This window comes from Mastigoproctus giganteus, chromosome 6 (assembly GCF_048544385.1).
Source record: "Mastigoproctus giganteus isolate SK-2022 chromosome 6, ASM4854438v1, whole genome shotgun sequence".
NCBI lineage: Eukaryota > Metazoa > Arthropoda > Arachnida > Uropygi > Thelyphonidae > Mastigoproctus > Mastigoproctus giganteus.
The window spans coordinates 66,022,043-66,047,411 of NC_143580.1; positions in this window are offsets into that span (position 1 = coordinate 66,022,043).

Sequence of the window (25,369 nt, forward strand, 5' to 3'; positions counted from 1 at the left end):
TGAAATAAATGACTCAGTCATATCTATAACTTAAATAGCTTGATTTAAAAATAAAACTGGTACTCTTATTAAATGTTATACATGTATTATTTTTGTTGAAAAGTTGTAAAAAATGTGTAAGTGTCCTATGAAAGCCAGCGCTGAGCATACAGAAACCTGAAATAACATTTCTCTACTCCCTCTGACTACTACGAGCTCCCGAGTCAAGAGACCTTTAAGAATTCCTCTCCTTTTCGCGACAGGATCTGAATCCAGACCTCTCCAAGCGAGTGAAAGGGGCAAAAACCACCATACTGTCAAAGGGAAACAGTTCCAACAGTATAGAACGAACAGCAAGACCTTTCTATGTTTCAGGAGGAGGAGAAAAAGCCGTTTTTCCAGATATAAGCCGTTTTTCATAACAAATATGCAATTCTATATCACAGAAGGTGGCTCATTTCACAAAGGGCCATTTGCATTGATTTACGTGCAAAGTATGCTCTATAGGAATCGGTCAAATATATGATTACTCGAATATTAGAACGAGTAAAACCTGTAGAAGTGGGAAACCAAATCAAAGCCGTGCGACCTAACAGGATATGAATTAGGTCTGCTTTCTCGGAAAGTGTCACCCATTTCTCTTCATTAAATATGCGCAACCTGAGGTAAATTCCACCAAGGGAAAAAAATTAAATTACTTCATTCTTGGAATCAAAAACTTTACCTTTAGAAATTAAGGGGAAAAACTTAAATTATGGCATATTTAGGCTTATTTTGTATTTAAGAAAAGTTGGAAGTTTTTCAAACGATTTTCTTCTTGAAACATATTTAGAATATGAAGAACTCCAAGCTTGGATATTTAATTAATAGTTTTACAAGCAGGAAAAATATATGTGCAAATGATAGTCTTATATTACCTTTCCTTTTCGAAAAAATAAGTGCGTTTTCCCCGTAGTAACATCCTAAACTTCTCACGATTTGTAATTAGTGCTTCTCACGTGAGATACGCATATTGCTAATCCACGGCATGCTGCTTGCGAAAGACCATCCCTTTGACACTTAAAGCAGAGGAGAGGATTTGATATACAGAATCGGATATTTATATACCCTTCTTCAATTGGTCTTGTGCTTTAATTGGACTTTGTTGAGGTCTGATATTGAAAATGAGGATCAATATTATACGTTTCGACATAAAAATCCTTTCTCTTTTTTTCTGATTTTTCTCACGTCTATTACTCTTTGTTCTCTTAGTTCATTCTTTTATCACATCCTTTGTGACACGATGATCCCACTCTGAGATAACAAAGTGTATTGCGAGGAGAAACCATTATTGGAATCAAAAGAAAACTAACCTATTAGAATCGCCCGAGACCGAACTTAAAAACCTGTGCGTTATGTTTATAAATTGCGCATGTTCTCTGGTTGATTTGCATATTTTGCTGGATGAAAAATCCGACATTCCGGGGAAGGAGGGCAGAAAACATTACTATCTTCACCTGAGGCCCACTAACTCATCCATGGAGTGAAAAGGAGCCAACAAAAGTTCCTCTTGTCATTAACAGGAATCGAACCTGGGCCACTCTTCCACCCAGTATGGAGAGGGCAGTGATTATAACCACTGGCTGTAGCCCTCGTGGGCAGCACAGCTGGTAGTATCGCGTCCTCCCCATACCGGGTGGAAAAGACCTGAGTTCGAGTCCCATCGATAACGGGAGGTATTTTTATTGGCCTTTTTCACAACGTGGCCGAGTTAGTCGATCTCATGCGAGGGCAGCATGGTTTTTTCCTCCCGGAAACTCGAGTTTTTCATCCAGCAAACATAAAATCGACCTCAGAACACACATAATTTATAGACAATATACACGGAGCAATATAGCTTTAGTCGCCGATGATCCTAAAACCCAACAACAGCAAACTGGTTGGACGGAATCTAAAGAAATCTTTCTAAATTTCGGGCACTAGTTGTCCCCAACTAGAATATCCATAATCTGAATCTTTTAATATTTTTGAGTGATCTTGCCACGTTGTCCAACGTTTTTCTGGATGTGGAAAGGACACAGACTTCTGATTGGCCGTTCTGTAGTTGAATGTACGACCAAGAACGTTGGTGCTTGAAGCGAAATCGGTTTTTTGTTGAGATTGATTTATTACCGTCAGTTTTTTCTACACGTTCGTGCTAGATAGATAGATTGATCCTACTGGATTTAGTTGCGTGTGAGTCATTTTTTCTCCTTTCAGCCCTAGGAGACAAAATTCCCACCAAGCCCAGCAGGGGAAGCAGGAGCAGTACCCCTAAAATTGACCAAGCCTTTAGGTTAGTTTTCTAGCATGAAATAAGAAAAATAAAAGTGGGTTTCCTTCCTGGAAAAACTTGCTTAGAGTTCGTAAGTCAAAAGATACTTCATAAAAAGAAAAAAAAACAGATGATAAAACTGGTAAACTAAATAAGAGTTTTACGAAATTACATCAGTACATAAGTAGTTGGGTTATTTTCTTCAGCCTTTAAGAATTAATAATTTCGTTCAGCCATGTTTTTTGAAACAGAAAGTTCACAAATGCTGAAACAGGAGAGTTGGATTTTTTTTTTTTTTCGTGCTAAATTTTAATAAATGAGCAGCTTCTGTCATAAATACAAAAGAGATATTTTCTTATTGATTGAACAGGCGTTTTTAAGTCTTCTCCTCTGCTAAATTATAGACTCTCCACAGATAAAAGTTCTTTGTGACTTTTCCTCTTTCCTTTCAGTATTCTCTCTATTCCATCTCATCCTCAGTATTTCAGGAATCGCTGCAACCAAGTATTGCTGAAATATATTTCCATTAGATCTCAGTATTTGCTGTGCACGACATCATCCCGTGGTAAATTGTCTGAAAATAGGGCAAGCAACAACTAGGATGCCCATGAACAGACTGGCCACCTCGTGACACGCAAGCTAATTCGCTGGTTCATTTCTTCATTCTTATTCGAAAGGTAGCAGCAAAGAGGATTATACTTCACGTGCGAGGTCATGTCTGGTCACGTGGCAGAAGCAGTTTGATGAAGCCCTATCTCTTTCACACACTTTTTTTCCGTCCCTTTCTCTCTCTCTAACTGCTGTAAGGTATCTTTTTATATCACGATGACAAAAGAAGAATAAACAGCATGGAAATACGCACTCGATTAAAAAGTTACAGCTCACGCATTAGAAAACAAAATCCTACTTCTTTTTTCCATTAAGCATATTGCTTGTTGGGTTTAAGATAGATCATCATTCCATCTTCTCCTTGATCTTTCTCTATAAGAAAATTATGCAGAAATAAGAGGAAACTTTTGGAGTTGTATATGCTTTGATTTTCCTGCTTGCAGTTTCAAAACACTTGTGTATACAGAGAAAAAGCAACCAGATGTCAAAGACAATACCATAGCCTTCCTGGATATTAAAGAAGTCATTTTAACGGGTGTCTTGTAGAAAGGAAAAAAATAACTGAAATGCTTGCATCGCGATCTTAAAGAAAAAAAATCAGCATTTAACGAAAGTTCAATCAAAATGGAGCAATAAAAATGATCCTGCTTCAATGGACCAACACCCTGAGAACGTGTCACAAACCCTAGTGATTATCAAATACCCACATTTCAATTTCTTTCTTTCTCGAGAATTTTCTATTCCTTTTCATATTAACCATTAATCTTCTCCTACTTTTAATTGTGTTCTTTCACACCATAGCTAAGTAAGACTGTAATCCTCGCAGAAGACTGTCTCCAACAACAACCTACTTCTAAAGAAATATATTTACAGGATTACGAACTTCGTATTTTGAAAATAAAAAGGATGCTGGGAGAAGTCAATCTGGTATTAACCCCTTGATCTAAATGTTTAAGAAACACTGTAAAATAAGTAATATTTGCAGCGTATCCTTGTAATAATTTATTTATGGTTTGGAAAACTGTTTGCCCATGTTCGAAATCCACTTTGAGTGAAAATACACACAGAAAAAAACATTTGCGCTTTCCAGAACTTGGTTTACAATACTACATGTATTATTATTATTATTATTATTATTATTATTATTAATAGTTTCGTTTACTTAGTATATACTAAGTAATTCAGTTCTTTTTAAAGGGGCGGAGGATTTTGAGCAATGTTAACAGACTTTCCCATATATGCAATGACAAGTTCCGTGAAGAATAAGTTAAAAAATCTCTGATTATCCTGACTCATTTACTCTCTATTTACGCAACAATAAAAATCTCTAAGGGGGCAATAAATCCCTCGATTTACCGGCTAGTATTACCTTCAAGGTACCAACTAATGAAGCTATAAAACCTTATCCACACATCACCAAAGCACATAAAAATAAAACTCCTACATTCCCACTTTTTCCGCATCAAACCGGTTATGCTGCGCGGAGAATTTTAATAAGCAATATTCATTCCTTCCAACTTCATTTCCCCAAGATTAGACAGGGGATCCTGTTATTGATGTATCAGTTTGAATTCAAGTAGTAAAAGATCATAAGAAAAACAGAAGTGCATTCCAAGACCTAATTCCAAATACTCATCGAGGTCTGCAAACAGAATGTTGTTTTCTACCCATCTAGTTTAAGAACAACACTTTAAGCAGAACGGGTTGTGCCATACCCGGCTTACAATTCATATTTCAAATAACCAGCACGTACTTTGCCTACTATCCCACCCACAAGTGACATAAGCATCTCCCACCCTCAACATACCAAGAAGGAAAGTAATATTAGAGATCGTGGGAGTTGTAACACAGTCCGAAATCCCACTCCACAACTGCTAAGGGTGTAACAAGAATATCTACCTAAGGTGCTAGGTACGTCTATAAACGAAAAAGGTCAAGATGGTGAGACATTGTCTTAACTGGGACAAGCCAACCGGAAGGAACATAACGTAACTAAATGGGAGTCATCAGATTTAAAATTTCATGCATTTTTGAATGCATTAAAATTCGTTTCAATTTCATTCAGCGCTATCACGATCCTTATCTGCTAGGGACCAGTATATTTTACTTCAAAGGGACTAAAGGAGTACATTAAGAACTGGATTGCAAGGAGAAATTGATAATCAGTGCTGGGGCAAACCAACGGTCAAAAAAACCTGTTCCCTATAAGAGAAATTTTCCTGTGACGATTTACAAACGACAACTTTTAATCTTGTCATACAGGAAGCTTTTAGCTAAAAAGGGCCAACTGAAACTGTTTAGTCGATGAGCCGAAACCGGTATCGGTTCGATCCACATCTAATTTCTAAATAAACGAGTGACTTCCGTCTGTCAGAACAGAGATTACTGAAAGGGAATCCTGTTACAAAGTTTGTCTAAGAATAGACTTCCGGTTTCTCATCATTCTGTTCTGACAGTTGCTTCGGGTGATGTTTCCAAGTAAAGTAGTTTCCCTTGCTTGTGAAAACGGTCTTAGAGTATTAATTCCAACAACCCTGGACTGACCTCATTACTACTGTAAACCGTGTCGTTCGGGGCAAGTTTTTTAAGTGGTATTTAAAAGTCCTAGTTCATCCCAGCTCGTAAAACCGCTAAATTTGTCTGATTTGTATGCTTTGTTCTTACTGTTCACTTCTCCAGTTATGGACTTTTATTAGGCAATGTCATCTGACTCGAGGTCACCGGTTCCGACACGGATCAAGTCACGAGGATGTTTATGATGATTTCTCAATTTGCTTTTTGTGTGAATAGAACGCAGTGTTCGCACCTCCAATATCGTCTTAATAAAGTAGGAAGAAATGGAGCGTTAATCAATCTCTACTGGATATCTTTCCAGCTTTTTGTTCACAAACTCATACTCTGATTGCAGCAAGATTAGTCAATAAATGCCCTCGTGGGCAGTACAGTTGGTAGAATTGCCATCTTCGCACACCGGGTGGAAAAGACCTGAGTTCGAATCCCGTCGATGACGTGAGGAATTTTTATGGGCCTTTTCACAAGATGGTTGAGTTAGTCGATCACAGACGAAAGTAGTGTGGATTTTTCTCCCGGAAACTCGAGTTTTTCGTGCAGCAAACAGAAAATCGACCAACCACAGAACACATGCAATTTACTGACAATATACACGCAGCAATATGGTGGCCTTAGTCTCTGATGCTCATAAATCCCAGTACAACAACAACTAAAGATCAATAAAAGTATATTATCATTTTAACTGTATAAGAACTCAAACTTCCTAGGAAAATATACAATTTAAGATACCACTTTCCATAAACTTCTATTAATGTGTCTATTTGAATTTCCACTGAATTGAATTTATATTTAAATTCCCAACTGAAACTCCTTGTGTGGACATGTGTTGTGCCTTACGCAAGGCGGCCCCTAAACGTTAGTTTATCTCCGCCATAGTTCTCTATGATGATACTAGACTCTATACAATGGCCAGAAATGAGTGTAGTGTTATGTTTGCGTAGTGTGTGTGTGTGGTGTTGTGTTGTTTAACTGTTTCTGTCCGTTTTTCTACCAGGAAGTAGCGATTACTAGGAAGGCTGCTTCCCAGTAACCGTCCACGCCACGAGGAGGCGGGCCCAACTAAACTAAATGTAATATTTCAAGCACCCATAGGAATAAGCGCAAGTCATATGGGTGCAGCAGTCTGCTTTAATCACATGCGGTGGCGAATACCACAAAGAATCCCGCATCCACTGCAGAAAGTGTAATAGCAATGGATGCCAGCAGTTCCCGTACTCAGAACGCCCAAATCTGGGTACAAGCAGTTTTAAAATCCCGTCTCTAATAAACTCGAGACCAGCGAATCCTACCCTCTAAGGGGCTAGCAAAAAAAAAAAAAATTAATGGACAAAATATTATTACGTTTCAAAAAAAAATAAAAAATAATAATAATAAATAAATAAAAGGTAATAATAATGATAAACTAATTAGATAAAATGTTAAAATAATAATTATTATTAAAAAAAAGAAGAAAAGTAGCTGTGTTGAGTATAGAAGTCAGCTCAGCAATCCACGTCGTCTGTTGAAAACCTGTGTGGCAAATTCCTGTAGAGCTGAGAAGGCATTTTGATTTTCAACAAGATATCTTTCACTCCCAGGAGAGAAATTATGCACTGTACTAGATAATGTTTGTCTTGAATCTTGGTAAACTGGGCAGAAGAATAAGACATGACTCCAGTCTTCAGAGGCGCCGCAGAAACAGGTATCTGTCGTAGATAAATTGAATTGAAGAAGACGAGCGTTCAAAGAACCGTGACCAGTTAGAACGTATGATGTAACAAGGCTTGGGTAGAACCACAACTGATTACTTTTTGAGGTAGTGAATTTAACATCAGGTCACTGCTCCTTTGGTCGATGAATTCCATCTCATCTCACTTGCCATCTTCTATGAAGCTCAGTCCAACATTTCGCTTTTTTCATTCTTTGGGTCGGCAGTGGGATCATAGGTCAAATCGGAGAAAGTTAGAGGATGTCCTTTACGAATACAGTAAACAAAGCCTTTGTGCGTAAGATACACATCCAGAGGTAACAAACCTGAGATGGCTTGCAAAGATGCAGTTGAAACTGTTCTACAAGTTCTCAGGAGAACTAGCAAAGAGGTCCGTTGGACACTGTCTAGTTTGGTTTGAACTGTAATAAGTTTGGTTCTGTGAAACATATGCTGGCTGCATATGTAAAGATTGGAATAAACACTGTGTAGTATAGATTCTGAGAGTTCCCTTTCTTAAACCCCAGTCCTGCCGAGAGATTTTGAATAACATGGCCATATAAGTTTTCACTTTTTTGGAAAGATTATGGATGTGTGGTAAGAATGACAATTTTCCATCAAAAATAATACCAAGATGCTTATGAGTGGTAACAAGTGGCAGAGATACTCCATTAAGCCTGACAACCGGAGGTCTATTATGGTCTAGTTTTCCGTGAAATATCGTCAACTTGGTTTTAGATGGTGACACTCTTAATTTATTTTTCAGAGTCCAATCCAGCAAGTTATCGAGTACAGAGTTAGCCCGTTGTTCCAATTGGGACCTGGAGTTACCATGTACTAAGATGAAGAGATCGTCGGCAAAGGCAAATCATTTGCACATCGGCCGTGTTGGAGGAAGAAGACAGTCAATCATCAAGGACGAGGTTCCACACAAGAGGGTCAAGAATGGAACCCTGGTGACACCCTCGAGAAACAGCTTTGAATACCGACTGATGTTTGGTTCGTATGTAGACAGTACGTTCAGCAAAGTAACTTTTGAACAAAAGGAAGAGAAGTCTAGAACAACGAGCGATTCTAAGGCGCCGTAAGACACTCTTCCACCAAACATTGTCGAAAGCGCCTTCAAAATCAATACAAATATGCACTGGCAATTTTTAAGTAGAGCTATCAATTAACTTTTTCAATTCAAAAAGCGCATCTTCACAACTACAACCAGGCTTAAATCCATACTGAAGAGAGGAAGATACATTACTCGGGGAATACTGAATCCTGGGGTGTTGTGTACAAGGTTGTCACAAAAAAGCTCCCCAGAGGTGAAGTGCTTACAACCACTGTCACGCCCCAATGAGAAGAAACCTGCTCGTGGGAGGCATCAAAAGTCGTAGAAATAGAACCGGAACTCTTGCTCCAATTCTTTAACTTATGCCTTACAGTGGGAGCATACCCGCAAGATTGGAAAATGGCCAATGTTAAACTAATAATTATGAATCCAAACAAACCACCAGAACAGCCATCTTCCTACAGACTGATCACACTAATCACAGTACTAAGTAAACTTTTTGAACGACTACTGTTATCCAGAATAAATCACCACTACCAACAGGCAAACCTACCCTCACTTAACCAGTACGGATTCAAACCAGATCAATGCACAGTTGATGCACTCCAAAGCCTAATTGCCAAAGCACAAGAACTTGAGAAAAAATACGTGCTAGCTATCTCAATTGATTTTGCCGGGACGTTCGACACCCTATGGTGGCCAAGCGTCCTGGGCCGGCTCTGGGAGGAGGGGTTCTTGGTAACCACTTCAATGTGCTTAAAAGCTATCTCACCGACACGGCAATCAAGATAAAAGCTCCCTACAAAGAATTAGAAAGAAAAATACACAGAGGGTGTCCACAGGGGTAGTACTTGGACCAACAATGTGGAACCTCCTGATGGACCAGTTTCTAAACAAGGATCTGGAAGGGGTCCACTCACAAGCCTTCGCGGACGACCTCATCCTGACAATAGAAGCTAACTCCAGGGCACAAATGGAAATACTGGCAAACCGTGCTATGCATTTTCTCCAAGACAGGGCTACACACCATTTACTACAACAAATCTCACCGACGAAGACCAACTCCATACTCTCTCTTAAAGGGAAAACTGAACATCCGCAGACCACCCCAAATAATTAAAATTGGCACTAGAACAATAAGGCTCAGCACAGAGCTCAAATACCTGGGCGTCATCTTGGATACCCGCTTATCCTTCAAACCGCGCCTAAACGGCCAGATGAACAACTGTACACGACACTGCACCCAACAATATCCACACTTTACACTTTATCGAAACATCATTGCTGACCAGGTACACACTTTCGTGGCAAAGGTCTTCCCCTCTGGCCGTACCGTCTTTCAGCAGGATAATACGCCATGCCACACCGCCCGGATTGTTCGAGACTGGTTTGCGGAACATGAGGAAGACTTCCAGGTATTGCCCTTGGCTCAAAATTCCCCAAACATCAGTCCCATCGAGCATCTGTGGTTTGTGTTGGAACAGCAACTCCGATCTGAGGCGCCTAAACCACGGACCTTACAGGAGTTAAAGGATCTACTGGTTACGTGTTGGTACCAGATACCACAAGGCACATTTAGAAATCTTGTAGCGTCCACGCCTCTCCGGGTACGAGCTGTTTTGGCTGCACGTGGAGGACCAACATCATACTAGGTAGGTGGTCATAATGTTTTGGCTCATCGGTGTATATCCACCCACTCTGTCGCATAGCTCGCAATGTAGAAAGCTGAACAGCTTCGTATGCTAGAATAATGGTAATTTGCATCTGGTCGTGCAAGTCAACGTGACAAATTGGCAGTTACAAGACGTAGTAAAGATATCACGGAGTCTCAGAAGGGCATGATTGTGGGAGCTCGTGCGTCAAGTCATATCAAAACGATAATGCACCGTGTCATCGGTCCCTCACTGTGCACAAGTGGTTCTAGGAACACAATGGAGAAATCGCCCATCTTAATCGGTCTCCAAATTCGACTGACCCCAATCCAATTTAACAACTGTGGAATGTTTGGAACGGAAAGTGAAGTGTATGGACACGCGACTGTCATCTATTACGACAATGTGAAAGCCTTGTAAGCATCATGGCTACAGATCCTTACGAAGATCTTCAGACCTCTAGTGGAATCAACGCCTAGGCGAATAACGGCTATTATCCGTGCGAATGGTGGCCCAACACGGTATTAGATAGGTGGTCGTAATTCAGCGATCACTCCATATAATTTCGCTGAGGTATCATCTATGTATAATGATATCCTTTTAATTTACTGTTCAGTCAAAACATTATGACCACCAAAATGCTTTAGAATCGACCGTTCCTCCCTGCTTAGTGGTATATGTGTCCCGGTGAGAACCGAAAAATATTAATCCACAGATTATTAGCATGCGGTCCATAAGAAGTATTTCAACAATGGAAGTGATATGACGAACTTCGAAAGAGGGACGATTGACAGGCACCGGTTAAAGGATGACAGTATTACGTAAACTGTGACTCTTGTGAGCTGCTCACAGTGTTCTACAGTTAAAATGTTCCAAGAGTGAACGGATATTGGACAGAGCAGAGGAGCGGGGCTAATGGCTGGCATCCACGCCTCATTAATGGTCGTGGTAAACGTAGGCTGCCCCACCTTGTGCAAGCCGATAGACGGAAAACATTGGAACAGCTAACCATGAACTTTCCAATTCGAGGATTGGGAGCATGTCCTCTTTAAATGTCCACTTTATAGTGATCTTCGTCAGTCTCTTCTTCTCTCTTGCACTTCATTTTCTCCTGGGAACAATTCTCTTCTGACATCAAATGAAATATTTGTCTCTTCATGGCTTTGCTCGCAAGATATTTACCCGCGGTAAATAGACCATGCTTTCTTGAGACTTTAGTGATTTCTCTGCTCCGGCTTCCATCTCCCCTGAAGATCCCAGCTGAAGAAATTTCCTGGACTACAAATCCAAACTTCCGTCTGCTGCCGAGCTACAGCTCCACTTACTGAATTCTATTGAATCCTTTCTGGATCTTCTCTTCTCTATCACTGCTGGCCTCATACTCGCTCTAAGGCGGGATTATTGCTGACACAGGCTTACTTGTGCGAGATTCTTCCTCATCTTCTTTGCTTTTCTAACCTTGTCATTTCATTTTCGCCTATCCTATCAGGTAGAACACACACAAGCCGACGTCACACAAATATCTGGCCCATTTGTAGTGATACTGTTCTTCACAGAGATACGAGGCAGAGTTGAACTTACGCTCTAGGAGCCGCCCCTTACATAAACACATGTCCACACATATTCTATCAGGTGTGTACTAGAGCATAGTTGAATGAGCGAGTCTCCAGATTTTTGGAATTGGATTATATTTTGTTGGTTTTGTTTTTTTCCCATTAAATGATGAATGATCACAAGCACGCTTTCGGAATTTGGTATGAGATTGTAATGGTGAGCTAAGGTACATACATAGTTGTGGCCCACCTCCTCGAGGTCTAGATGGACACTGAGCAGGCTGTCCAGGTGATCGCTTTTTGGTAACTATTATTATACAGCGTTATTAAATAAATTTACTGCAGTATGCTTCACCCTGACCAACTTTCAACTAAGGGCCTATATACATTTGCACATTATAAACAAGACAGTAAACATACAAATCATACATAAAAATATGCATGTAGAAACAATTTGTAACACGTACAGTGAAACAAGCAAAAGGTAATGACTTATAAAGACATACACATCGTAATATAAACATACAAGTACTGATATATATACAGTATTTCTGTACATATATATATAATAATACATACAAACAAATAATAAACACGTACAAATAATAATTAAAAACAGATTGGTTCTCCTCAGCATAGGGACACAGTACTGTTGACTGCAGATTTCATCTTGAAGGGGAATGATCAGGAAACTCGTATGAGGTGGTACAAGTCCTGCATCTTGGGCTTTCTCGTCACAAAATTTGTGTGTGTCAATCTTGATAGTGTTGTCCTTTTGGAATGCGTTAGCCGGAAAAAACTTCTAGGTATAGTTAAATTCTACAATGGGCTTCTTTGAGGAATCTACGCATCATCGCGAAGGCCCGGGACAGCCTAGGGCCCGCAACAAGATTGTGGACATTTTGGGGAGTCAAGATGATCAGTGAGGAGCTGAAAGAGGATGCGCAGATTTCTTGCAAAAGCAACTGATTCCAAGTCGGGCAACCAAGGTTTGCATACATTGCAGATCCCGAGATGGTGAAGGGGTGACCATTTACACGATATTAGATACTATACATGCCTGCATGTCCATGGAATTTAACCAGCGGACGAGCAGCGGTGTTTTCAAAACCACAATCCAACGAGCCCTCCTCCAAACAGGTGTCCAATCAAGGTACCCATGCTTACGGCCACCAACACCAGTGACGCCTAAAATTCGCGTCTGACCGGCATTAGTGGACCACTGACCACTGAAAAAAAAGTTGCCTTTTCCGATGAATCAAGTTTCCCGCTATGCCGTGTGGATGGTAGATGGAGAGTGCAGCAACAAACTGCGGTGAGGAATCACTCCGATGTTTTGGTCCAACAGAAACTGGCAGGACAGCAGTGTTTTTATATAGGGGATGTTTTCTCGGGAATCGCTTGGAGCCCTCATACCCCTAGACTGCACTCTGAATGCTAAAAATTACTTATCCATTGAGGCTGATCAGGTACACCCCTTCACGGTGACTGTCTTTCCGAATGACACAGGTTTATTCCAGCAGAATAAAGTGCCCTTCCACGTTGCCAGCATTGTACGAGGGCAATTCGCCGAAGACGAAAGTGACTTCCAGGTTCTAACTTTGTTGCCGGATGTGAATCCTATAGAATATCTTTGGGATTATGAGGATCAACAGATCCGATGTTCGGAATGCCCAAAGAACTATCGCCGATCGTAGATCTGCGATAGTTCTTTGGAAATTCGTAGGATATTTGCGATAACCCTTTTGATGACTTCTGCGATAGTCCTTTGGACATTCGTAGGGCATTCTGCAATAGTCCTTTGGACATTCCGAACGCTAGAACTACGATCGGGGACTATCGCATATCGTACATCACAGATCCTGGTGATATGGCACAGAATACCTCCTGCAACGTTCAGAAGCCTTATTAGAGTCCATGCCCCGCCGTGTGAGGGAGTACCGGGGCAAGAGGAGGTTCTGCCATGTGATTCACCATTCATTCACTATGACTTGAAATGCAGGTCCACCATTACCAACCTACTGCAAACCACTAACACCATTCTGGGGGCTCTACACGATAGGGCTCGGATGGCAATTGTTTCTCTGGATATCCAGTCTGCATTCGACAGCATAGACATCTAGCCCCTCCTTCAACTTTGTGAGGACGGATACCAGATAAAAGGCAATATACTGGAATTCTTGAAGTCGCTACTTACGACCAGGGTCCTTCACTTGACTGTGAATAAAAAATCTTTCACAAGGAAAGTTTGTGTAGGTGTTCCCTAGGGCGGAGTTCTTTCAGGGCTCCTCTTTACGGCTGCCATCTGCCCATTCCTGCGCCAGCAAACAGAATTTATCAGTTATGCAGACGACCTGAAGCCCCTCTATCGGATCAACGGGACCGCCCGACCTTATTCTGTTTCTGAAACCATTATCAACAGCCTTAAGAATCTGATTACATACTTGGCACAGTTTTCTCTTAAGATAAATCCAAACAAATCTGCACAAATCGTGTTTTCACTGAAATCAAACCCAACGCAACTAAACCTGGAAATCCACGGAATTCCCATCACCCCAGTCACCAAGCATTGAGATCTCGGCGTTATATTAGACCCTAAACTCAGTTTCAAACACCATGTTGCAGACATTCACAACAAGGTCTGCAGATCAAGATGGTTTGCCAAACAACACCACCTTCATGTCACAGAGCCTGAGTACACGCTCCAATACATATACCGGTTTCTGCAGCCAGTCATCACCTACGGTTCAGAAATCTGGGCGTCGGCAACGAAAACCACGCTAAAAACCATTGCATCCGATGAGTACTGGCTTCTTTGGTGGGTCCTCTTCAAGCACAAACTGCCACCACTCACACATACTTCAGATATCACCCAACTTCTAAATTACAGAAAAGTCTCCAAACGGATATTCGCCCTCCACTTGCTCGTGTCAATTAAAATGATAGCGGGTGAAGTCAATACGCCAAGTTTTTGGCAGATGTGCAATTGGAGGATCCCCCCGAAACCCTTAAGAGCCCTCCCTTCTCTGCAGTCTGTGGTGTGGAGGCTCAGAATAGGGGATAGATTCCTGCCCATGGAGATGCTCCACAACGTCCAGGAGATGGATGTGGACCACAAAGTTCATAGAGGACAAATCGTACAGAAGACGCATCATCAGGGAACAGCTTTCGTCTTCAGCCGAGTGACTGCCATCGTCTTTTCATCGGTTTTCATGTTCTTTCATTTCCCATGTTAATATCAATTTTATATGTAAAATATGTAATTATACGTTTTATATTTTATGTAATTTTTCCTGTATTAGTTATTTCATGTTAAATCCCTAGCATTGTCGCTGTTATGGAAATTAGCTGAAAAAAAACTTCCCAAGGTTAGCAGAGACTTTGACCACTTAAAGATACACCCCCATGATGCAAGTTCAAAATACAGTGCATATTTGAACTGGCTACACTCTTCACTAAACAGCTGTATCCGATGTAACCTCAAAAAGCGTGTCAGTCACATGAATTAATAAGAAAAATCATTCAGAAGCTATAGTGGAATTCATCTTGCTTGTTAAATCACTCCTATAAATTCTGTTCGATTATTTTTGTTGACTACACTAATATTTTTAAAGTTATTCCGCAGGACACCGTAAATGGATACCCCTGTATTGTACTCGTGTCGAAAAATAAAATTATTCTTCGCGCATCATTTTGTTTTTTATGCAGAAATATCTGCTATACACTGAGGGTAATTACCACGATTCTGGGCTCGTCATCTTAAAACAAGTTTGCTTCTAATTTCTGAATCTTGAAACGATCTCCCTGCCCCACCACACACACCTGGAGTGTTCACTGTCATTCGGCTTATGTAAAGTTACGGGAATGTGGTTGAGAGATGCATCGTCAAGCTCCTCTGCCAAATCTAATCGTACTGTTTCTGAAAGTGTGAAATATTTAGGTCAGGGTAAATACCGGTTTTGATTTACACCTGGCGACGCTCCTTGACAGATGAATGAGCTATTAGCAATCTCAAAAGTCCATCATTCTGATGTACGTAAGCTATAATTCAGTACTTCATTATCACCAGCGTCTGAACAGGAATGCATGTAGCGCCACCTCTTATTGAAAATAGGCACCACTCAGTAATTTAGACTGAAAGAAGTTCCTGATATCATCGTCAAAAATAAACACGTATCGATGACTGAAATTAGTTCTTCTCTTTTAAATGTTACATTTAATGAAGCAATAATATAAAGTTCTTTTATAACGCCCTCTACTTGTCATAGCCTTCAGAAACCACTTATAAGACATCAAAATACAGTAGTCTGTTGTTGTTGTTGTTGTTATTTGGTTTTTAGGAGCATTAGCAACTAAGGCCATATTGCTCCGGGATATGCGGTGGTCATTCCCTGAATGACCTTTCCGCATCCTCCGTATTTGGTGGTGACGGGCTCGAACCCCGGTCTAATCAAGAAGCGTATGCTACGCACTGCTGCTCCTTCCCACCTGGCTACGGAGGCGCCGCACAGTAGTCTGAAATTTCATGGGAGTTCTAAGAGCCAAAATAAACAAAACCTAATTAGCAAAAAGCATTACCTCTCTTATGAACTTAATTTTAAGTTTCATTCTTTTTTTTTTTCAGTGAATGTCCCCAAACATATACACTGAGTGATCACTGAATTATGACCACCCCTATGAAAACTGAATGCGACCCGTTGACCACGTGAGGTACGAGAGTGCGCAGATAGTCTACCTACATAGTATAGATAAGGTGTCAGTGGTTCAGTAAGTCGTAAAATTCCGAGCGTGATGGGTAAAAGGAAGGATTTATCGGACTTTGATAAAGGACAGATTGTGGGTGCTCGACGAGCTGGTGCCTCGATTTCTCAAACAGCTGAACTGGTGGGGTGTTCGAGAGCCGCCGTAGTTAAATTGATCATTTGGACTGGCGTCAAAAAGATCAAACAACGACCCAACGGCAAAACTGCAAAGGTCAGCGAAAGGTTGATGTTAGAGGTGAGCGCCCTGAGTCCGATGACTCGTACAGGTGAACAGGCGCAGCACTGTTGAAGAGTTCACTATCCAATACAACATGGGCCAACCCGGAACAATATCGGGCATGACCATGGACGCACGCATGGGCTATACTAGCAGACGATCCCTACGGCATCCTCTCCTAAACAAGGTTCATCGGCGTAAAAGACTCGCCTGGTGCAAAGAGAATACAAGTTAGACGTTAGAAGAAGGTGTGCTGGTCGAATGAGTCACGTTATTTACTCCACACCGTGGATGGCAGTGTACGGATTTGGTGTGAACAACATGAGGCTCTTCATCCATCATGCATGGTATCAAAAGTGCAGGCTGTTGTATGGTGTGGGGCATGTTTCACTGGCAGAAACTTGGACCCCGGTGCATGTGGAACAACGTATCAGTGGTCTCCGCTATCGTCAACTGCTTGCTGACTGTGTACACCCTGCTATGTTACACTTTTTCCCGAATGGCGATGGTGTCTTCCAAGATGACAAAGCGCCGAGCCATCGGGCACTTGATGTGCAGGAATGGTTTGAGGAACACAGTTCTGACTTCCAGCAGATCGATTGGCCTCCAAACTCCGCCCGATATCAATCCCATGCAGCACTTGTAGGACACTATGGAAAGGCATATCAGGCGTCTGGATACACCAATCACCTCCATACGTGCATTGCTGACCGCATTACACACAGCCTGGTTGGCCATACCTCCCGAACGCTTTCTACATCTTGTTGAATCAATGTCACGTGGATAGCTGCTGTACTGAGGGTAAAAGGAGGACCTACGAAGTATTAGATAGCTGGTCATAATTCAGTGATCACTCAGTGTAAACACGTTTACAACCGCGTTTTAGATTAATACTGTTGATCAAAATTTAAACTTTATAGCAATTTGTAACTTTTAGCTCCATTTAAAAATTCAAGCAGGTAGCTTGAAAAACCCGAGATTCCGGGGGGAAAAAAGCATGCAATTCTCTTGCGAGACCGACTAACTCAGCCACCTTGTGAAATCATTTTGTAAATCAGAGTTGAACAATTTTTGAATTCTTTTGGTCCATGATTATGATCTAGTATTTTACAGGAGAGATTGCAGCAGTAAAATTACCACCAAAAAATCATTGCAACAGTAAACCACCAAAAGTCTACTTTCAAACTTACTCTGCAGGTAGCATTCAATCCTCCACCGGATAGGATATCCTCTGGTTTTTTGGTTTGGCATTTGTGATATGACCAAAGATTGTCTATTCAGTTGTGATGGAAGGTTGCTTTCACTGGAAGCTCGAATCATGGACAGTTGACTTGCGTCTTATAAAATTTTATCAGGGATTCGCATCATCAAGCAAACATATGAAGATTATCCCTAAATGATAGCTCTTTCATTTTTAATCCTCTGAAAGCAACAACGAAGTTTTCAGCTGTCAATGTCCTTCCGGTGCTAAGACTGCTACCTGTTAATGCTTGGTGCTGTAGTGTAATCCATAGCAGAGCTTCCTGCTGCACACAGCTTTATTTTTCAGACAATACCATTCATGTCAAGGGGAAAATTGGCTGGTTGTTGTAAGCTTTTAGGCACATCAGCAACTTAAGCCATATTGCGCAGTATATAATGTTTGTAAATTGCGTATATTCTGTGGTATCTGCTCATTGCTGGACGAAAAACAGTTTCCGGGAGAGAAAAACATCCTAGTTTCACCTGAGACCGACTAACTCAGCCACGTTGTGAAAAAGGCCCATAAAAATTCCTCGTATTATCTACAGGATTCGAACCCAGGTCTCTTCTAACCGGTGAGGGGAGAGCGGTGATTATATCAACTGTGCTACTTACAGGGATTATGGGGATAGCACAAAATGACAAGCGATTAGGCCAATTAGAAGATACTTGATTCACAGACGGGCGAAACAACAATATGCTTAGTGGATGGTATCTGCCAACCCAAAATTGGTTTCAAAAAAAGCGGCCCAAAGTTGAAAAGTCAGAGGTTCTGTAAGCACGGGGAACAATTCCCCCATCAGTAATTAAAAAAATGCAACATTAAAAATAGTTTAGATAGGACAGAGGAGGGTCTATCTCATTTGAAACAATAGGGATGTACGAGGACCATCTTTTGTTTTTGGTATACCAACTATACCAACCAACTTTGTTGGGTGTGATTATAATCCCTAGAACCAGACAGAAAATTAACAGCGTAATTGCAAAAGGTGTTCTATCATAACTTAAGTGTCATTTTCTTATTTATAACGAAGTCATGCGAGAAGGCGAATGTCAAGATGCAGCGATAGTAGAAGAAGAATATTGCATTCAAATGTACAGTGTATTATTTGTATATCTCAACTGATCCATAAATTCACGTAAAAATTCTTTTCAAAAATAAGGGCTCGTCTTATTTAGGGAATGTTGTATTTGAATATATGCGATTTTCGTACTCTTTGTCTGTCCATCGCTGTAAACGTAGTTTTATTTCCTTAATGAAAGAATCACGAGAGGCAGGCAGGTGTACTTAGAAAAATTACCTTCATATCTCTTTATACCAACGTGAACAACGAATACGTTCCCATCTGCCACCACTGTCATTGTCCAGAGTCCACTCTGTAGGTGGACTCGAAACAACCAGATTTAGTTCATTCAGCACGTACACGGAAATCACAGAAGAAGGCAAAAGGGAAAAAAAAGTGCGATCTCAGAGAGAGAATTACATCCACTATGTAGGACAATATGCACCCATACCGGCTCGCCTTGACCAACAAAGGATTCTTGAGAAGCCATAAAGATGAAAGTGGGGCTTGAGGTACTTTCCCCCGTGGAATTTTTTAAATCTCCACCTGCAGAAAAGGTTTACTAAGTAGGTTAATTATCATCTGATTAATTATTGCAACATTAATTAGCATTGCATTCTTTAAAACAGCTCGCCTAATAAAATGGTATGACACCTTTTATAGGTCCTTAATAAGCGCTGTAGAGATTCCATCAAGGTGTTTACAACATCATAATATTTCGAATACTCACTGGGAGGAGCGAGACAATCGTATCGTCACCAAGTGTCAAGATGTGGGTCACGCTGACGTACGAGAAGCTTTATAAGTAGGATCAACGAAACAACTAGCCACTCTGAGAGTTACTCTTCGCGTGACAATGTCTCTGCTCTTAATGGAGAGCACACTTTTGTTAAATGAGGTCTGCGAAATGTCTTTGTTCATCTTCATCTGGTATTTGCGTTGTTATGTGGACTATGTTGGTTTTAAGTGGATCGGTTTCATTCAAGTATTTTCATGTTCTTTCAGTGTCCTTAATAGCCTTTTTGTGCAGTTATTTCGTTATGTTCACGATGGGGAAGTAGTTCAACTAGTATTTTCTTTCGCTGTGTTCAGTTTAACATAGTTGGAAAAACCAGTTTCCTCCTAAGTTCTTTATTTTCTCTTTTGCCTCGGTACATTGACAAATTGTGAACTCTTAACATGGCTCGCGCAGACTGCGTGTCTGGAAGTATCTAAGCATAGGGGAGGGGGGTTAGAAAGGAAAGAAAGAGAGTGAGCGCTTAAGAAAAATAAGAAAACGCCTGTGCACGCGTGAGACTGAAAAAGGTATTTTAGGGGGAAAAGGATTTTCGAAGATAGAGGGAGAGAGAAGAAAAAAACAGAAAGATGGATAATGAGCGATAGTACGAAGAAGAATAACATGAAGAGAGAGAGACGCTGAAAAATTGAAATGTCTATTAAATAAAATACAACCTGTTTTATATTGTTATTAGTAGCCAAACATAATTTTGATTTTTCATCGTTGTTTGCCACCATATAACAACTGTTTAAAGTTTGTTGTGCAATTTATCCACAGTCTAAATATATACCCTGATTCTTGAGTTCCAATCGCCACAGTCTGGAACGTTAGCTTATTGATCAGTTTATCAGCAGAGCTTCAAGAATGAGGAGGTCTGTGAACAACTCAAAATAGTCCTTTTCACTGATTCCAGTCTGCTCTTCAAGTCACTTCTGCGACAGCTCTTGCATCGCAGGTGTCTGTGTGGTTTAGAGAAGTAGGCTGGTTGAGACCTTGACAGTAAAGGCCAAGGTTGTCAAGATAACAAGGAACTGCATCTATGCCAGCTGGAGTCTAGTGGCTCTTAGGATATAAACACTTCTCTGTACTAACGGTAAGGTCGAATGTTAAAACGCAAATGGTGACAAAATGACACTTCTCGTTTTCAAAACAATAACCGTAAAAAAAACATTCATATTATTAAGATAGAAAGAAAGAGGAAGCGATGTTTCTTTAATTGCATATGGTAAACAGATTTAAATTTTCAAAATACGAGAGGTGAAATTGTGTTGAACTTTGAGCCGCATTTGTTAAACATTAATTTACAAGTAACGGATTTTGGTGTGAAAAAGTTGAATAACATGTTTCGGTACATGTAATGCGTACTTCAGATGCACCCTTGTTCTCAACTGTCAGTACTGGGAAATTACATCCACCGCTGCCAAATTTTCTCCCAAGATATTATCAAATGAAAGAGCAATACATCATCCTGACCAAATTGTCATTTTCTTTTCTTTTCAGATGCGAGGTAAATTCCGCTAAAACTGGGAAAAAAATCTCCTTTGGTCATATTTTCCCGTCTCCAAAAATGTGGCTATCCAATTCCCCTTGCAAAGATTGAGGCAAAGATTTTGGAACTTTACCAAAATCATTTCCTCAATCACCGTGGCAGGCAATGTATTCCAATGATCTACAATACGCAGCGCGAAGATAAAACTTCATGAGATCCAGCCTTCTGTTATTCCCCAAAGTTTTTTTTATTTGTGATCCATATTTGTGTTTCTCTCACCATTCAAAATATACCTCCCTCGTTCCTCTTACTAATCTCCTTTAGGACCACATGTGCCTCAATCAGGTTTCACCCCCGCTCCAGAGATATCTACTTGCCAAGCTTTGCAGTGCGCACCTTCTAAGCCGTCCCTCATATGCACATCGAGTAGAGCCCCACCATTCTTGTAGATCTTCTTCGAAATCTTTCTAGAAACTATCTTTCTTCGATTGTGTCTTCCAAACTGAAGGCAATGTTCCAATTCCGGTCTCACCATCATCATATAAAGCGACCATGACAACCTTTTCCCTAATTTTGAAGGTCTTATATGTCGTAGACAGAACACCATCTACCTTCCTGGCCTCTTGCTTACACTTCGTAAAAAAACAACGTCTGCCTGAATCATAACCCCTAAGTCTTCTGCTCCTTGAACAATTTATAATTCCTCTCCCCTAAATTATAATTTACTCCTTAATTTCAATTCCACGGGAGCATACCTTACATTTGGAAGCATTAAACCTCACCTGATATTTCTCAGAACATTTATGCAGCAATTCCGATCTAAGTCATTTTGAAGCAAAATGGCCTGATTCTGGTCGTTAACCACTCAAGCGTTGTTGTTGTGCTAAGCGCATGAGCAGCTTAGGCATATTACGCCATATATATTATGTTTTTAAATTGCGTGTGTTCTGTGGTCAATTTGTTTGTTTGCTGGACGAAAAATTCTAGTTTCTAGAAGGAAAAAACTACGCATCTCTCGCTTGAGACCTACTAACTCAGCCACGTTGTGATAAAGGATTCGAACTCAGGTCTTTTTCATCCGGTGTGGGAAGGATGGTGATTATCCCATTTAACTGTGCTACACACGAGGGCAGTCGTTAACCACCCTTCCTGCATTTAGCTCAGTAGCAAACTTTGACAACTTCCCCTTCACTCCCTCAATGTCATTTGCAACGTTGATCCATCCTGAAGGACGTCCATTTATGACTACTCTCTGTCTGCAATCATTCATCCAATCTTTGATTCAAAGACTGGATGAATACCCTAATTTTCGCCTGTCTTTATAACAGCCTTTCATGCCGAACTGCATCAAAAGCCTCATTAATATCAAGGTTAATAATGTCCAATTTATTGCTTGCATTGGACTGTTTTATCAGTTCATAATAATTAACTAGGTTGGTCAAGCAAGCGTCTTCATGAAATTGTGCTGTGGTTCATCTTAATAGGAACAGTAATGTTCCTATTGAGATGATCCTCTATTGTATCGTTAACCGCAGACTCCATGATCTTTCTCGCCACTAAAGTTGTTCATCACGTTTTTCACACCTCCTTTGTAGAATATGAAGTTGGTCGTATTATCATTTTTTTTTGGCGTATTTGCAGCTAAGGCTATTATGCGCCAAGTCATGGACACGGAATTTTAAAAATAAATAAATAAATTCTGGTAAACTTTGGTCATTGTCAAATAAAACATCGGATTTGATAAAACAAAGTGCTCAGCAACAACTGAGGCGCAAAAATCAGCCTGGAGTATCAAAATTAGCAAAAGCAGCCTTCATGCTCAGAAATTCGATCAACTAGCCTACTTTTAGATTTTCCAATATAACAGTCCCCAAAATCCGGACCCGTAATACGATAAATCACTCTCACAATGTCTGTGCAATGTCGTAAAATATGCAGTAGCGAGACTCCGATCTGACTCTGGCGTACTCAGCTTCTCTATCAATAATACAAACACAATGTGAGCGTGCGCTGTTGAACAACACTAGACGTGAGTGCCTCGGGACATGTGCAGAATTATAATTTGTAAATTGGCCACGACACATAGGTTTTCTATAAACAAAAGTTACTAAACGATAACCACGGCGTTGAACTAAAGCTTCCAAAAAGGGCAAAGCATTGTCCCAACATCTCCATGGTAATATCAATACATGGATATAAAGAATTAATATGCTAGAAGAGCAGTGACTCTGACCCCTGTGGAACAACTGCAAAGACATCATCAACATAACTACGCCAGAGTCTGAGGGTAACGAGCAAACCTGCAAATACGTCCTCTTCAAAAGCCTCCATAGCAATATTTGCTGAGGGCACTAACTGGTGCGCAACAGCGGTGCCCTGAATTTGCTTATATAAATAACTGCCATACTCGATAGCACAATTGGGCAAACAAATATTCAAAGCCCAACATACATCATCAATGGAGAGCGAGATCCCGCTCCTCAACGTGGAATCCCTGTCCAACAACAACCTAACAAATGCAGTAGCGGGCTGAATCGGAATAGATTCATGTCAAAGGAAACCATGACCTCACTCTCCATTATATTAAACTCCTAACGACCTCCGAAAAATGAGTACTACTTTTAACGGTATAGTCTGTGGTACCGATAAGAGGGGCAAGCAAATCAACTAAGTAGTTGAAGAGTTCATACGCCGGTGCGTTGCAACAGGAAACAATGGGGCGTAGCGAAATCCCTGGTTTATGAATCTTAGGTAAACCATAAAACCTAGGAAGTTCGCAACCCGACGCTGAAGTCTTAGCCGCGCAGATTTACTAATCTTCTTTTCTAGAAACCATGAATACACTAGTTTTTCCACAAGAGACTCCAAACGTTTCAATAGTAAATCTGTGCCGTAGAGTCTTCATGCGTCGTTGACCTTATCAAGCTGAAGAAGAAGCCCGCCATCTTGAAATTCTCGTCTTATTTTATATACAGCGCAGTATCATTTAGCGGTTTTACTTGGTTGTCTTATTTGTATTTTAATTGTATATAATCGTGTTTTATTTTATTGTACGCAGTCAGTGATTTTAAATTCTTTATATATTTATTTATAATTTTGAAGTCAGAAGAGGCAATATTTCGTTATCATAATTGACTGTCTAGAAACACAGACACGTGCATAAATGAAGAATAACACGAAGGTAAATACACATGAAAAGGCCACAAGTCATGGGCACACATCGTTGCCTTAGTCTAAGAGTAAGCTTGTGAGCCAATGACTATTTTAAAACTGAGTCCTATTACAACTGAGAAGTAATTTTGCTATTTGTGTTATTTTTCAACTTGTTAGAGAAAAATTCTGATTCGCGGCTGATATGAGTCACGAGATATTAAGATGATTTAGGTCCAAAAACCGGGCCACTCTCTCCACCTACTCACGCACGAAAGAAGATCTCTGATATTTATCGCCTTGATTAGAATTTCTTCTTCATTTCTTGTGCGGAACTGACATCCTTTGAATACTCTCTTTCCTGAATACCAATGTATACCTAAATTTTTCAGGAGAACTAGTAAACCTTTTAATGTATACCTGTTTCCTGATTAACTGTCTCTTCAACGAAAATGTTTTATGTTAATTCTACTGGGCCATATACACATCTATGTCACATAATCTTTAATAAACAACTACTTCTTCCCAAATATTTATGTAGCCCTACACGCGTTAAAGGCTAGAGTTCGAATCTGACACATAAATTTCAAAAGTGAACAGAAAATTTATTTAAATAAATAACTTTTCAGTTTATACTCCACAACGATTACATAAGGTCAGAGGTGTTCATAAGATTGATAAAATAGAAAAGTGCCATCGTATTTAGTGGGCTTGAAAGATGGACAACTCAAACGAGTGTACTATACTAGTGTGTCCTCGCGTTTGATCAATAGGCTACGGCCACTGCATGGTACTGAGCAGGGCATAATTGAGAGGGTAGAGCAAAAACCAATGTTGTCCTTCAGCAATACCTACAGACTACAGAAGGTGACAAGAAATTAATTGTGTTCAGACAGACACACACACACACGGTTAACCTACTATATTTTACGATCCCAGAGAGAACCAAATTAATATAGGCACTGAGAGAAGGACACGAATTAAATACAATTGTATAGCAGTGGACAGAAATTTAGTACATGAGAAAGAAAGAATGAATATTGGGATTGACTGAATGAATTACATAATAAATAACTGCTTCACAAATTTACTAGGAACTGGCGACTTTATACTTCACTGAGGTTCCCGTGCTGTCACAAGATAGGACAGTCCCCTTACAAAGATTTTCTTTTAGGTGTGTTAGCATGTATGCATCCTGCGCCAATTATCTTCACCATGTTCGTCCGTCAGCATGGTATAACTCGACTCCAAGCAGCCGAATT